At 30.8% G+C, this 16,488-nt stretch overlaps 1 protein-coding gene and 1 long non-coding RNA gene across 2 annotated transcripts in view; one reads left to right on the top strand and one right to left on the bottom strand.

Annotated features, from left to right (window-relative positions):
* Positions 1-7,370: 7,370 nt before the first annotated feature.
* On the top strand, positions 7,371-9,318 carry LOC148763503 (uncharacterized). The gene is made up of 3 exons (XR_016025554.1): positions 7,371-7,495; positions 8,145-8,228; positions 9,097-9,318. It is a non-coding gene; the product is annotated as an uncharacterized LOC148763503 (long non-coding RNA).
* Positions 9,319-11,225: 1,907 nt separating this feature from the next.
* LOC18604289 (LIM domain-containing protein WLIM2b-like) overlaps positions 11,226-16,488 on the bottom strand; it is a 77,562-nt gene continuing 72,299 nt past the window's right edge. Inside the window, exon 8 of the transcript XR_016025552.1 lies at positions 11,226-11,292. The gene's annotated coding sequence lies outside the window, so the exon portion shown is untranslated. The remainder of the gene's footprint in view (positions 11,293-16,488) is intronic.

Genomic DNA, 16,488 nt, shown 5'->3' with positions numbered 1-16,488 from the left:
CCCAACGTTTTGCTCATATCCTCTTTATTGACCAATTGGGGCTTCCATAATAATCCCACCAAGCAGAACTCTCTTCCAACCCTAAAGGAACTAGTTTCGACCATTGGCTTTTTTCGTAATGGACTCACTTCATTCTCCGATAATCTTAAATTCTTCCACTTAGTTTTTAGACCCTCCATAGCCTCCTTACTTCACCAACGTAGATTTACCAGAAACACTAACGTCAAAAATCAAAAAGCTAAACCCAAAATGTTTGGTTCTGGTAATTACCTTGGACTTCAAGCGTTAGCTCTCATAACCCTACGTTAGAGAGAGAATATATCAAACAGACAAAGAGATTATTATTATTAACTTTAGTATTAATACTGACTTAATAAATTTTAGTCATATAGCAATAAGATTTAGTAAACTTTAGTGATATAAATATGTAAAATAATAAAGAAAAATTAGATTAACATCATCAAAGGGTAAGAAAAAAGAAAATCAATCTTCTAGGCCAAAAAAGCAGCCTAGAAATTGAGCAGAAAGAAAGAAGAAAAGAAACCAAAATTTTCTTAAGATCCCATTAATGTCGATCTTATTTTTTTATATTTGAGCCACTCAATTTTATAACTGTGAAAGATAATTGGGAGAGAAGAAAATGAGGAAAACAACGAAAAAAATTGTGAATTTTATAAGACTGGTCGCCAAAACAAGTGACCTACAAGGAAAAAGGTATAAAAATAAAATAAATGTTAGGAAAAAAAATATAGTACACTTTTTTAATGGATATATTCTTTGAATTTGTTGAGATAATTGGGCGCAAATATTTTATGCATTTGATATACAATATAATCAAAATGATACACCTAACCAATTAATTATATTAATTCATTTATTAATTTCCTTTTAACCCTAATCTATTATTAACTTGTATGATGTAAAGAGAAAAAGAAAAACAAATATTTTTTTTATTAAATAGGCATTTACAATTTTGCTCCCGGCAACTCGTGGGTATGCAATTTATATTAATATATTTTTAATGAATATAATAAATGAAAAAAATAAAATAAAATATAGTTTTAGTTAGCTCCAAAATCAAATGTCTAAATCCGTGCTTGAATGCTTCAAATAATTTCACCACACGTAGCAATCAACCTACACATAACAAGGATGTGGGTCCAAGTTCTGAGTTTTTTTATCTTCTTTACTTTGTTGAATATTTTAGCTCTGCACAACAACGTGACTACTTTATTTGAGATGCATGTACTGTCAATCCATTTATCACATGCAATAATTAAGAAGATAAAGACAAAATCTCACAAGTAAATAAATGAAAATTGATTAACATATGTAATAAAATTTGAATGGATAGACTATATTTGTCTCACCATCTGCTTTTAAATGCACATCATGAGCCTGTAAAATAGGACATGATATTTTTCTAGGGTAATAATGTGAAAATTCTTAAACTTTTGTGGAGAAGAGAAGACATTAGTTCTTGAATTTAAATCGAACAAGATTTTCATTTAAAATTTAAATTTAAATTTAAATTTAATTTAAATTTTGATAAAGTTTGTATTCTCATTATAACTCCAAATCTACATTATTCTACGTTATTCTTGGAACAGAGTAGCCAAGAATGGAGGGGCACACGAGAAGAATGTGTCTCTTTTTGCGACTTCTTTCGTGGGCCTATATCTAAAGAATTCTATAATTTTTTTTTTGGGCTTATTCATCTTGGGAAAGGAATAGTAGTGCTAAAGAGGAGTTTTAACTTGGCATTGGCTTGTTGAGATAATCTGAAAACGATAAAGCTAGACAGGGACGATGGAGTGGAAGATCATGACCTGCTCCAGTTACTGTTACCAATGTCAGCCCTTTATATTTTATAAAAATGAATTAAATGAACAGAAAAAATAAGACAGAAAAAACCAAGGTTGGGCTACCTTTTTTCCTTTTTTTCTAAGTTATTTAGTCAATTGCATGGTTATGAGATGAAGACCAAAATCGATGGCAATGATAGACATACGGACGAAAATCGTAAGTCAGAAAATGTTAAAAGAGTTTGTGACCACGTGCTAGTACCATTAAAGGAGAAACAGATGCCTTAGTATCAGTGCTTCTAGCTCTGAACAGCGACGTGACTTCTTTATTTGAGACGCCTTGCTATTATATATCAATTTTTTTATTTCTGAATATAAAATAATTAAAAAGACAAAATAAAGCTTGGTAAATAAATCAAAAACCTTACCAACCTTATTTATTATTACTCTATAATCGACCCAGTTTGAAAATATCAGACAAAAAATTATTCGACGTGATAAAATTTAAATGAGATAAAAAGACTGTCTCACTTGTTGCTTTCCATCGGTACATCAGGAGTTTGCAAATACGACATGGCATTTTTCTCGTGTAACACTAGGTATGGGCGCCACACAGGTGACACCTAGTATCTTTCTTAAAGGAGAAGGGCAAGGAAGGAAAAATGATAAAAATAGAAAGAAAGTTTAAGAACTTTTTAAGTTCATAGTTTGGCCAAAGAGGTTTTTCCTGGACCAAGGCATTTTAAAATTTTTATTCCCAAAATAGAGTTATTTCAATATCTTATTTTCTAATATAAGCCCATCTTAGTATAAAATCACTTTTATTATCAATACAAAAAAAAATTACTCTATATTACATCTAATTCTATGAATAAGTTATAAACCTAGAGCAAATTCGTGCAAATGTTACAATAAAATTTATAAGTGAGCTTGCGGTTGTTGAAACTTGAATTTGTGATAATGGGAGAGCATACTTACAGTGTTTTAAGTTGGGAGGACTAAGATGAATATGAAGATATTAAAGAAGACACATTCATTTAAGGTATAATGATAAAAGTAGAACATAACACTTGCATTTTATTTTAAAAAATATCTTAGTTTCAAGTGATTAATTTATGTTTTGCTTTCTTCATATAATTTTCGCACATAAATTCCTTTTAATTTACATCTAAGTTAAAATGTTGTTGAAATTTTAAATTAAAATTTATTTTTACCACAAAAACAATGTGATAGAATCGAAGTAGGGCGAATGACCCATGCCAGGCCTCCATACATTCAGCGCATGGCTAGCTATTGTCCATTTGTGATATTATTTACTTTTTTGTCTTCTTATCCGTAAATGCACGAGAAGAATTATTTTCTGGCAGGTACATACAACGTCTTGTCAAGTTTGTTTTGAGTTCCTCAATAAATGCACAACAATTAAGATGCAAGATAAGAACAACGTATGGACAAAAAACAATGTCGGTATTAATTTTGTTCTAATTTATTAATTATGTGAGAATAGACAGCGGACATGAATGATCAACAAAGTAAAATGATTTATTATTGTAATTGATTTATACATTATATAATTAAAAAGTTAAATTCACGAGAAATTATAATTTATTTAATAATTTTTGTTCTAATTTAGTATAAACTTTTAAGATGTAAAAAAAAGAAAAAAATATTTTTCATTAAATGCTGTAAAAGGATTTTGTTTGATTAATATTTTCATTACTTGTTATTTGTTGTTTATTTTTTAGTTTTGAAAAAAAATTTACAAAATAAAAAAAGGTCAACAACTATATAATAATTAAATTAAAATGTATGAATACTTAAAATGTAACACAAATTATAACTTAATTAATTAGTCTATATAAAATTAAAATCATGTATTTATCATCTAAAGGAATTACATATATATTAAATATATATTTTTTTAATCATCTAAAGATAAATCTATTTTTATCTTTTTTACTTTAACTTCAATCTTTATCCATATCGATGCGGCAACACGTATATCACTAAAATATTTGTCTACTTACTAAAGTCGTCAAACTCATGATACATGTGTTCACGACATGCTCCAAACTATCACATCAATAATGTTGAATCAAATTTTCTTTATCCTTTTTCCTGATCGTCATTCAATACACTGTCGGTTTTTAGAATAACGTGATTATTATATTTATGAAGGGTTTATATTTATCTTTTTATTATATAATATATAATATATTATCATTTACTCATAAAATTTTATTTTATAAATGGAAAAAGATAAGAATTATGAAAAATTTTTAAAATAATATTATGAACCGACTAATTTTTTTATAATTTTGTAAGAAGTGGGGACAAAAGGTAGATTTTATTAAAAAATTATATATTAATAATATTTAAATATTATCAAAAAAATTTACAAATTAATATTTAAGTTCTATATAGAAATAAAAAAATTTTCTTCTATAATTTAAAATTTTATTAAAAAAGTCAAAACCTAAACTACTCTCTCTCTTCAAAACTCTAAATCTTACTCTTAAGACTTATAGTGATTTTTCTCTTCTCGATTCTTGGTTGTGTTTTTCACTATCTCAAAACAACTCAACTAAGCTTCAATTGTAAGTAATTTTTAATCCAAGCTAAGTTTTTAAATATTTCATGTCTAAATATTTTTTGATTAATTTGATAGTTTGGATTCATAATTATAAAGTACAGGCTATGCAATGGAATGAGTGATGAGTAGATGAATAATTACTTGGTGACATATATTGAAAAAAATGTATTTAATAGTATTTCTGCTAATACTATCATACAACGTTTTCAAAATATGAAAAATTATCGCAAATAATTATAATTTTTTTTAGATATTTTTACTTTGAAGTATTAAATGAATGTATTGAATTTACATTTTCTTTAATTTAATATCAAAACTTTTTCTTTATAAATTTTAACATATTTATTTTTAATTATTATTTTAATTACGACACCAGTCAAGAAAATTTCTAGGTCTGCCCCTGGTTACAAAGGTTAAGAACTTGATCCAAACATAGAGGCCAAGTTGAGGTACGGACCTAAATATATGTGTCAGTTTCATCAAAGGCGAATTTATCCAAAATTAATTTCTCTTGGTTAAAAATAGTTAGAATTATAAAGAGGATTAATAATAAAATATTTATAAATTTAAAAAATGAAAAAATTACTTATTATACTTCAAAATTATATTTTAAAAAATATGTAGAAGTAAATATTTATGTACAAAGCATGTAACCAAGAATGCTAGTATAATTGAAACATAATAACATATTTATTAAACTACATATTTATAAAAATATACTTAAAAACCTCTTCAATGATAGTTTTTAGTAACTTTTTGTTTTATATTTTAATTTGAAATAAAATGAAATCAAAGTTAAAAAAGTTTTACTATCCAAAGTTAAATAAAGACAGTATTTACGAGAGAAAGAGAGTATTATTATTAACTTTAATATTAATACTGACTTAATAAATTTTATCATAAACATAAATTAACCTCCCCATGTTTTATTCTTTTTTTTTTCTTTTCTCTTTTCTCTTTCGTCTTTTTTTTCTCCCTTTCCGTACCTCACAAGCTAAAAGGACAACAATGCCTGAGGGATTGAAATATGCAAGCTCATGACTGCAATTAATACATAATGGTAGAAAAATGCATAAGTCAGCTTATCAAATATATTGCACAGCCAAGAAGCAAACTATTTATTCATAAGGTTGGAAAGAGATTGTGAAGATAGATGCAATGAGGACATATCCAATCTCAAACAAAGGCAACCTTAACAAAAACATCCAACTATGCGTTACAACCAGCTTTCTAGAATGCACACACTTAACTTTTATTTATTTTAAACTAACAGCAAGAACAACTACTTTGAATGAATTCATAATAAACTTATAGCTATTGCTTCCCAACAACTCGTTTTATTGCCCTTGTTGCTTTTTTAAATACAAATGGCCATCCTTGGTCATCCAGAGATAGACGTATTTGTCCATTATCCTCATATCTTCCAAGATCTCTACATATAGTCGTGCGTGAATCACAGACTGAAGTGCAGAAAGTAAATTTGTAACCGAGAACTTTGTTCTTCTCAATCTTAAATCAATTGGGCAAAGTATGAGGACCAGCATCACCTGCAACCCCACCGACTATCACCCACCATTTGTTAATGTAATGAAAGAGAGAAAGAATAGAGTACATGAAGAGAGATAATGATCAAAACCCATTTCATTAATACAAAACCAAGGCTTATACACCTTGTGTACATAAGAAACACCTGTAAACTTGTTTGATAAGTGTAAGTGTTAATTTACATGCAAACTAACACGTCAAAGGACAGCTCAAAGATCACATTAACATTAGACAATACAACGAAATAAACTAAACTAAGCCAAGCAGACATTCCCCCCACCCAAGAGTCCGTGAAATACCCCATACTTTGATATGGTGATAAATAAAATTGATCAAATGTAAATTGAGGTCAATTAAAATGTTTAGAAGTGATAAAAGACGAAAGGAGTAGTTTAGGATAAAATGTTTCGCAAGTGAGAAAATAATAATAAAATAATAATAATTTTATCGGAGGAGAATTTGTGAGATAAAAGGCGATTTGGAAGTCAAGTGAGGCATAATAAGGTATTTTTGGTACCAAGGAGACAAGATAAAATTTTTAGAATAAAATAATATTTTATTAATAAAATAATATTAAAATATTAATATTTAGCCAGATGTCGAAGTCAATCAAGAAGGAGGATCATATGGTTGATCCAAGTGGGGGAGAAGATGACAAGCCCGACTCTACAGAAATATTTGTGATGACATACATGTGGTGGATAGCATGTTTACATGCTAAGAGAGTCTTGAAAAATTTACAAAAGTCGGTATTGTACCTAGAGGTACAATAAAGTTGATTTAAACCTCGAACTAGATCAAATAGAGAATTTACAATGAAATTAAGAATTTTAAAGTCCCAGAATGGGTTAATATGGTGATTCGGAGTTCGAAGATCAATTTGGAGTCAAACCGGAATTTTTCGCTATCCAAGGGCAAAATGGTCATTTGCCACCTAGGGACAAAATGGAAATTTTTAGAAAAGATTTTTGGCCCCATTTGACTTATTGGAGTAAGATTTGAGGTTTAGAAGTGAAAAATTTTAATTTCGGTATAATTTGGAGTAAAAGGGTAAAATGGTAATTTTACCATTCGGAATCGAAAATTTAATTTTTTGAAAGGATTTTGATCAAATTTAATTATTTGGAGTGTGAAATGAGTATGAGGAGTGAAAATTATGCATTATGGAAAATTTTCAATTTTTTGGGTAAAAATGTAATTTTTGAAAAGTTCGGGGGTAAAAGTGTAATTTTGAAAAATTTGCTCCACCAAAACTTTGGAAAAATCTGGAAATTTCACTTAAGACTTGGATAAGTCAAAGGGAATGCATGGTGAAAAAAATAGGACAAGTGGATGGCTAGAAAAAAAAATGAATTAATAAAATATTTAAAATATGAATAAAATAATATTATTTCATTAAACAATAAAAAGGCATAAAAAAAATCAGCCCACCCATTCTTCTTCTTCAACATTCGGCCAAGCAAGAAACAAGAGAGAGAAAGGAGAAAACAAAACCCTAGAGAGAGAAAATCAAAGAAAAAGTGTGAATTTTCAAGGAAATTAAGTGAAAAAGGTGAGATTTTTTCTATTAAGCTTGAGTTTTCTTATTCCCAAGCATTTCGCTTTATTTTCTATGATTAAATTACATGTTTTCATGATGAATTCAATTCTGAAAAAATGGGTTAGGAGAGAGAAAGTTGTTGGATTTATTTGATTTTAATTTATGTTAGTGTTTTTAGTTAGTTTAGCATATTTAGAAACAAAACAACAAGAAAATAATTTATTTTCTCCTCCAACCATTAATGGCTGAATTTACCATGTAGTGAGTGAGGATGAGTTTGATTTTATTCTAGGAGAATTGGTTAAGGAATAATGAATTATGAGCCTAGAAAAATAATGGAAATTTTCGGAGCAAAAATACGAATTTTTACCCACTAGGGGTATTTTCGTAATTTGCTGTTGGGACTGATAATTTGCATCACACTGAGGGACATTAAGTTAATTTGGGTGCAATTGGGGTATAGAAACTGAAAAGAATTAAATTGAAGTTTAAACGAACCCGTTAGGAATTTAATCGGGTGATAAGACGAATTAGGTCAATACCGGGTTTAGATAGTTACCAGTGCATTTTTGCATTCCATATCATGCATTGGTAGTCCAAATTAGTTTAATTTTGATTTAGTACCAACTTAGTGAAATTCTCGATTTTGTACTGTGTCAAGGTGGTGAGTCCTCCAATAAAGGCAAGGAAATTGCATCCGAGGACCAGTAGACAGAGTGCTTCGAAAGTCTGCATTCTAGACATTGTGAGTAAACTTATTATCGTCTTAATTATCTAGAGTAGGTTTATACAATTGTGTGATTTTATGGAAAATGGGTTTAAATGGTAAATTGCTATGTTTTAGGAGAAATTGTGATTTTATAAAATGATTTTATAAATTTTCTGAAAAATCGAATACTGGTTTTGAAAATAGAGTAATTGGAGACTGCCTGCTTGTGTTGTAAATTATGGTTTTAAATTGAATGGCTTATGATAATAAATGAGCATGAATGGCTAAACTGATTTTGGTGTTATAATTATTTATATTGTGTATTCAGCCTTGAGAGGCTAGATTACGATAAATTGCCATGCCATACTAGAATGAATTTTATTGAATTGGTGGAGTATATATTAATTATTTACTGCAGAGGGGGTTCCGTGGACCAGCCTATTAGAGGGGCACGGTAAACTCCATTATATTATTACCTCGAACGGAGAGGCGCGTAGGGTATCTCCTGGGGTATAGCTTAGGGTTCACTTCACGCCAAACCACCACGTGAAGGGGAACTCAGCCAACGCCAAGGAACGGCTGTATTTTTCTCAAACAAAAATATATTTTAAGTGTATACAAAATTTTAACAGCCTTGGCGGACTCGGTTAGATGCCCTGCGCAAGGTATCACCGAGTATGAGTTTTGGCACGAGCCAAAGTTTTAAGAAATTCATAAGCCAAGTTGATTACTCGATTTTTATGGATTGATTTTATTTGGTTGAAATGAGTTGAATGGTAATGAAATTACAGTATGATGACTTGTTTTAATTGTCTCCATTTACTCGGCTTTAGATACTTTAGATGGTATCTGTTTACTCACTGGGATTATAAAATCTCACCCCTTCTTCCTATACATTTTTCAGGCTCAGGACAGTTTGTAGATAGTCGAGTAGGACGAGAACTAAGCTCGAAACTGCATTATAGAAAGTAAGAGTTCACAGTCTTACATCCTCTTGGTCAATTGGAGCCCACGTGTCATTGCAGATCAAAACTTATATTTTGGTTATCTGTATTTCTATTCATACAATTTTTACTTTACTTTCATGTGCGAAAAATTATTTACGAATATTTCTATAAAAATTTATTTTATGAGAAAATAGAATATTTTATTAATTATTTTTGAATAGTACTAGTTGTTAACAATTTGCTTTCAAATGAAAGTTTTAGATACTTATTTTGTTTTTAAATCATTAAATATATATTTTCTGCTTACCTATTACACTTTTAGCAAGTTTTGAGATTTTTGACGAAAAATTACGAAAATGCCCCTATGAGCCAGAAAATAATATTTTATTGTTCTTATTTGAAAATGACTTATGATTTTTTTAAATGCGAGATTTTATAATTGTTGCTCACCGGGGAGATGCGAAAGTTGATGCTAAGTCTTACGAGGTTTCGATAGGCATTCGGGGTGAAGAATGTCTGTCGAGGCCTCGTGGCGGTTGTCACGGGCTCGATGGGGAGTTTCGGGTCGTGACAGTCCACCTCGGGTAAGTGCATGCACAATAAAGAACTAAGTGATGTTCCTTCGTTTCCCTCTTTCTCCGAAACAAAATTCACAGAAATCGAGGTCCATCCTAAGATACGGCATAGGAGACATTCAGACATTGAAGTTTCAATTGATAAAATATTAAGTTTCGCCTCAAACAAAGCCGTGGACATGGGGAAAAATGATGAGGACTCGGATGAAGATGCCATCTCGGTGAACTTTGCAGCTAGTTGGGAACGAGAGAGGTATTACTAGTGCGCTAATCTAGAGAAGAATAAAGAAATTTAGCATTTTCGATTTTAAATTTTTACTCTAGGTCCGTCTTGGAAACTCTCTTATGCTCATGTAACTTGGAGGCTCGGATCATGTCCCCCTCCTTTGTACTTTTTATTTCGTAACTTATAAAATTTGACAGGATAACTGGGCCTTACATTTTTTCCAGCTTGAAAAAAAAAAAAAAAACTAAACTAAGCCAAGGAAAATAAGTTATCAACATGACATCCACATGCTGCTACCATGCAAATATTACTCCTCAACACCATTTTCTTGTTGATTGGTCATAGTTGTTAAGCTTCCACACAACTGTTAGGGGCAGTTCAATAAGTTCAAAGGCCTAAAGCGAAATATTCAAATGAGGCTTATTTTTATTAATAATGTCGTTTAAGGGACATTTATTAATAATTTTCGATTCATTATTTTTATTCCTTGTAAAAAATTTATCAAGAGCTCCTTTTTGAGATTGTATTAAGCTTTCAATTCTTCTTTTTTTTTTTTAAGCTTTGAATAACTAGAAACATATTTTTGATTTGACATGAGGTACAAAAATATTTAACTATTATAATTATCTTATATTTTTTAAATGGCTACTATAAAATCAACAATCAAAATTTCTAATTCAAATAAATCAACTATCACATAAAATAAAAATAATATAACAATATAATATAAACTCTAAATTAAAGTAAAAAAATCTCTAAAGATTAGAACAATAGTACCAATTGTTGAATGCTTATTGCAAACCGCAAATGAGGCTCACAACTTTATGAAGATAATAAAAGAATAGACTTCTTGTGTATTCTTTGGAGAAAAATTGAAGTTAAAGGAAGAAAGAGCAAATGAAAAAGGATGTCACGACCCGAAACTCTCATCAAGCCCATGACAACCGTCGCGACGTCCCAATAGGCACTCATTACCCCGAATGCTGATCGAAACCCTACAAAGCTTAGCATCAGCTTCCGCATCTCCCCAGTGAGGGACAGTTATTAAATCTCGTATTTTAAGAAATCATAAGTCATTTCTAAATCAAAATAATAAAATATTATTTTTTGGCTCATAGGGGCATTTTCGTCTTTTTTTTAAAATACTAAAACCCGTCAAAAACATGGTGTAAAAGCTAAATATGTTCATACATACTTTAAATAAGATAACTGAAGTATAAAATTACTTTTACAGTGACACGTGGGCCCTCAACTAACCAAAATGCATCAGAAGCTGAAAACCTACGCTTTTACCGATTCAAGTCCAAATGAAGGTCCTTGTCAAAGTCAGCTAACTATGAAATTCCTTGAGCCTGAAATGTGAGGAAAGAAGGGTGGTGAGATTATAAAATCCTAGTGAGTAAATAGACACCATCTAAACTATCTAAAGGCGAGTAAATGGAGACGAATTAAAATATCATTTTCTAATATATGTTTCATAACATGAATATTCAGTTTACTCAATTAATCAACATGGCTTATATATCTAACAAAACTTGGCTCCTGCCAAAATCGTTTTCGCAGGTATCTTCGTCAAGGTATCCCATTGAGACCGCCAAGGCTGTTAAATGTCTCATACCCATAAACATGTTTTCACATCTGACACATAGCCGTTCCTTGGCGTTGGTTGAGTCTCACTCTCACGCGGTGGTCCACGTGAAGTGCACTCAAATCTTTACCTCAAGAGATACTTCATCCAACATCTCCCCGCGGAGGTAAATATATAACTGAGTTACCGTGCCCCTCTCATAGGCAGTCCACGAAAACCCCCACCACTGTAGTGACTATGGATTATTTTATCTACCACCTGATTTATAAAATCTTTTTCTGCATGACATGACAATTTATTTCAATCTAGCCTCTCAAGGCTGAATACATAGTATATATAATTTTGATACAAACACTGACTTTGCCATTTATGCTCACATATTGCTAAAAGCCATATAATTTAAAACACAATTTATAACACAAGCAGGCAGTCTCCAATTACTCTATTTTCAAAATCATTATTTGATTTCCAAAAAATTTATAAAATCACAATTTCTCCTAAAACGAAGGAATTTACCATTTAAACCCATTTTCTATAAAATCACACAATTGTATAAAACTACTCTAGATAATTAAGACAATAATAAGTTTACTCACAGTTCTAAGAGTTGATGTACTCCTAATCCCAGTCTTCAAGCACAATCTCTGTACTTTTACCAGTGTAATTTACTCATAACCTATCCACAATGTACAATACATAATTCACCACATTAATGCTTGACCATTATAAAATCAATTCAGGCTCAGTATATATGCATGATATGATATGCAACTTATCCGACTACCGCTTAAATGCGGTGTTGACCTAATTCGGCCTATTACCCGATTAAATGACAATTGTGTCCGATTTGGCTCCAAATTGCTCAATTTCATTTCTAGTACCTCAATTCACCAAACATTATTCAAATAACACCAATTTTAGCATCAAAACCCTCCCATTTCTTCATGGAAAAATTTGTCCATTACAGTGCATTAACACCGTGATTTTTCCTACTTAATTTTCTTACCATTATTCATCATTTTCTAAGCCATTTCTCTTGAAATAATAACAATCCATCACCCACACACATCAAAGAAGATTCGGCCATGAAGATTCATGGGGAAAATGGATTCCTTGCTTGTTGTTTTGCTTCTAAATATGCTAAACTAACTAAAAACACTAACATATCTTAAAATCAATTCAATCCAACATCTTTCTCTCTCCATACCCATTTTGACCAGCCATGAATTCATCATGAAAACATGCTTTTCAACCATGGAAATTAAGGAAAAATGCATAGGGAAAATAGTTCATAAACTAAAATCAAGAAATTTTACCTTTTTCCACTTGATTTTCTTGAAAATCCACACTTTTCTCTTGAATTTCTTTCCACCTATGGTTTGTTCTTCCTTTCCCCTTTGTTTTCTTGCTATGGCCGGCCATAATGAAGAGAAAATGGTGGTGTGGGCTGATTTTCATAGTTAAATAATATAATAATTTAAACTTGCCACATGACATTCCATGATTGGTCCATTTTTTTAAATTCTTATCTTTTAAGCTTTAAATCTCCACCACACATTATTCAAGGGTCAAAAATGATGATGGGTGAAGACCTTGTGCTGGAAAAATGTTCTGGGGGTGCAAAATTACCGTTTTGCCCCCTTGGGTGGTAAAATTACCATTTCACCCCTATACTCCAAATTATACTTGAATTAAAAATTTTCACTTCTAAACCTCAAATCATACTCCAATAAGTCAAATGGGACCAAAAAATATTTTCTAAAAATTCCCATTTTGTCTCCAGGTGGCAAATGACCATTTTACCCCTAGATAGTGAAAATTTTGATTTGACTCCAAATTGATCTTCGAACTCTAAATCACCATTTTAAATCATTCATGGACTGTGAAACTCTTAATTTTACCTTAAAATTCCTATTTGAACTAGTTCGAGGCTTAATCGAATTAATGGTACCATTAGGGGCAATATTGTCTTTTAACGATTCCTCGAACTTCCTAAATATGCAAATATTCTATTAAGCATGTAAATGACGTTGTAATTATTTTATAGAATAGGGTTTGACAAAGGAAGATTTTAAAAGTAGATATTACACATTGAAAAAAAATAATTGGTTTTATATATAGGAAAAAAATAGCTGTTGAAAATTATTAAATGTGTTAATTGGAAATAAGAGAAATAAGTGTGAAAAAAATAGCTATTGGAGATGATTAAATACATATGACTGTTAATTTATTAGAAATAAGAGAATATAATTGAGAATTAATAGCATTTTAGAAATGAGGAAGTAATAGAAAATTAAGATTTATTAGGCACATAATTAAAAAAGTGAAAAGACAAATAATTTTATTAATTATTTTTTACTTTTATATTTTTTTAATTTTTATATATTGTTAATATAATTAATTATATTATAATTATTATAAAATTATAAATCTTCCCTAAAATTGGGGCCTCCCCAAATTGGGGGCCTAAAACCCTTGCTTAGGGTGGCCTTAACAGTTGTTGTTAAGTAGAGCCTGTCTCTAAGGGGAATGAACTCTATGTTTAGATCAGTGGATGCGCGGATATAAACATTGTTGGGTTTCACTGGTGAAAATATCATCGGAATACCATAGTTAGGTCAAATCATCTTTGAACAACGATATTTGGGAAGCTTTGATTTCTAAACTTGCCCAGAGCTAGCGCAACACCACCAGCATGTCAAGCCCTGCTCTATTATATACTTGTCATGTCATTCATGTACTTGATAGCATATCTATATACTGGGATGCCTCAGAGAATCGTTAAAAGTCGGTATTGTACCTAGTGGTACAATTAATTCGATTAAAACCTTGAACTATTTTGAATAGAGATTTTAGGATATATTTGAGAGTTATTGAACCTTAGAATGTCTTAATATGGTGATTCGGAGTTTAAGGATTAATTTGGAGTCAAATTAGGAATTTTCATAACGTAGGGGCAAAATGGTCATTTTGCCACTTAAGGGCAAAATTGGAATGTTGGACGAATTTTTTTTTACCAAGTTTGACTAATTGGAGCATGATTTGAATTTGAGAAATGAAAAAATTTAATTTCGATATTTTTTCGAACATAAGGACAAAATAGTCATTTTATGTGTCCACGAGGACGTAATTGAAATTTTTGGGAATTTTACACCACCATAACACTTGTCAAGCCCATGAATTTCACCTATTATTATTTTATGCTTTGGATAATTAAGAGATTACATGTGGTGGTGAGAAAATGCTTAATTGTTAAGTTTTAACCATGGACCAATCACATGGTGACACATGTCAAGCTTTAGTATTTTTTATAATTTCCTTTATAAACTCAACATAAACTCTCCCATTTCACTCTTCATGGCCGGCCAAAGCAAAGAACAAAGAAAAAAGAATAGAAACAAACCCTAGAGAGGAAAATTCAAGAGAAATTTGTTGAATTTCAAAGAACAAAGCAATCAAAGGTAAGATTTTTCAATTTTAGCTTAAAATCTACCTTTCCCATGCTTTCTTTTTCATTTTCTATGGTTGAAACACAAGTTTCCATGAGGGAATACTTGCTGGCCGAACATAGGGAGAGAGGTTTTGATGATGGATTTTGCTAGATTTCATGATATCTTAGTGTTTTTAGTTGTTTGATAATGTTTGGTATGAAAAACAAGCAAGAAAATCACATGCCCTTCAACAACCCTTTTTGCCCGAATGTTATAGGTGACATGTTGATGATGTATTTTGTTGTATTTCATGTTATTTAGCCTGTAATTGATGATTTATGGTATCGGATATCGAAAACGGCTATCTAAAAGTATAGTTCCTTTAGTAAACGACTTAAACAATAATGAGAAAATCATAGTGAATGGACTTGGATTTGATTCTTAATAATATAGATGGATTTATTGGACTGTGTTAACACTGATTAGCACGTTAGTTCGAAATCGGAATGTCACGACCCGGTACTCCCCTCGAGCCCGTGACAACCACCGCGGTGTCCTGGTAGACACTTATTGCCCGGGATGTCAACCCGAAACCCCGAAAGGCTTTACTATCAGTTTCTCTGTTCCCTTGTGAGCAACCATTGTCAAATATCGTGTTCTAAAAGATTTTAAGTTGTTTCCAACTTTAAACAAATAAAATATAAATTTTTCGTCTCACAAGGGTATTTTGGTCATTTTTTCTCAAAAATTTTGAAACTGGCTAAAACGTAATATACAAGTACAAAACACATAATTCATATTCAAAATGAGTTTAAAAGTCTAAAATCTTCATTTAAAACGAAATTATGGTTATTTGAATATAATAAGAAAATAAAAGAAATATTAAGTAAAATATTCTATTTTCTTATGAAACAATATTTATAGAGTTATACGTGAATAATTTTTATAGCGTAAAAGTTAAATAAATTTATACATACTTAAATACAGTAAGCCAAAATATTTAATTTAATTTACAATAACAAGAGTGCCCCCGAATAAACAAAAGTAAAGAGGACTGTGAACCTACGATTTGGAAAATGCAGATCCCACTATAGTCCTCGATGAGATCAGCTATCTACAGTCTATACTGAACCTGAAATGGGTGGAAAGGAGTGTGGTGAGATTATAAAATCTCAATGAGTAAACAGACATCATCATAAACATCTAGAGTTGAGTACATGGAGACAATAAAGTAAATCATCATAAACTGGGTTATACAATTAGAACACATCTCATTCAAAATACGTAAAAAGGCTTATGAATCTCACAAAAATCTAGGCTTGTGCCATAAATCTATTCTCGGGGACACCTTGACCGAGGCATCATACCGAGACCGCCAAGGCTATTAAAATTCACATTTCACATAAATCATATTTTTGTTTTGAAAACATAGCCGTTCCTTGGCGTTGGCTGAGTTCCCCTTCACGTGGTGGTTTGGCGTGAAGTGAACCCTAAGCTTTACCCCAGGAGATACCCTACGCGCCTCTCCG

Source organism: Theobroma cacao, chromosome 3, assembly GCF_053813885.1.
Source record: "Theobroma cacao isolate CCN51 chromosome 3, ASM5381388v1, whole genome shotgun sequence".
Lineage (NCBI taxonomy): Eukaryota > Viridiplantae > Streptophyta > Magnoliopsida > Malvales > Malvaceae > Theobroma > Theobroma cacao.
The sequence above is the reverse complement of the archived record's forward strand: the minus strand, read 5'-3'. Positions and strand labels throughout refer to the sequence as shown.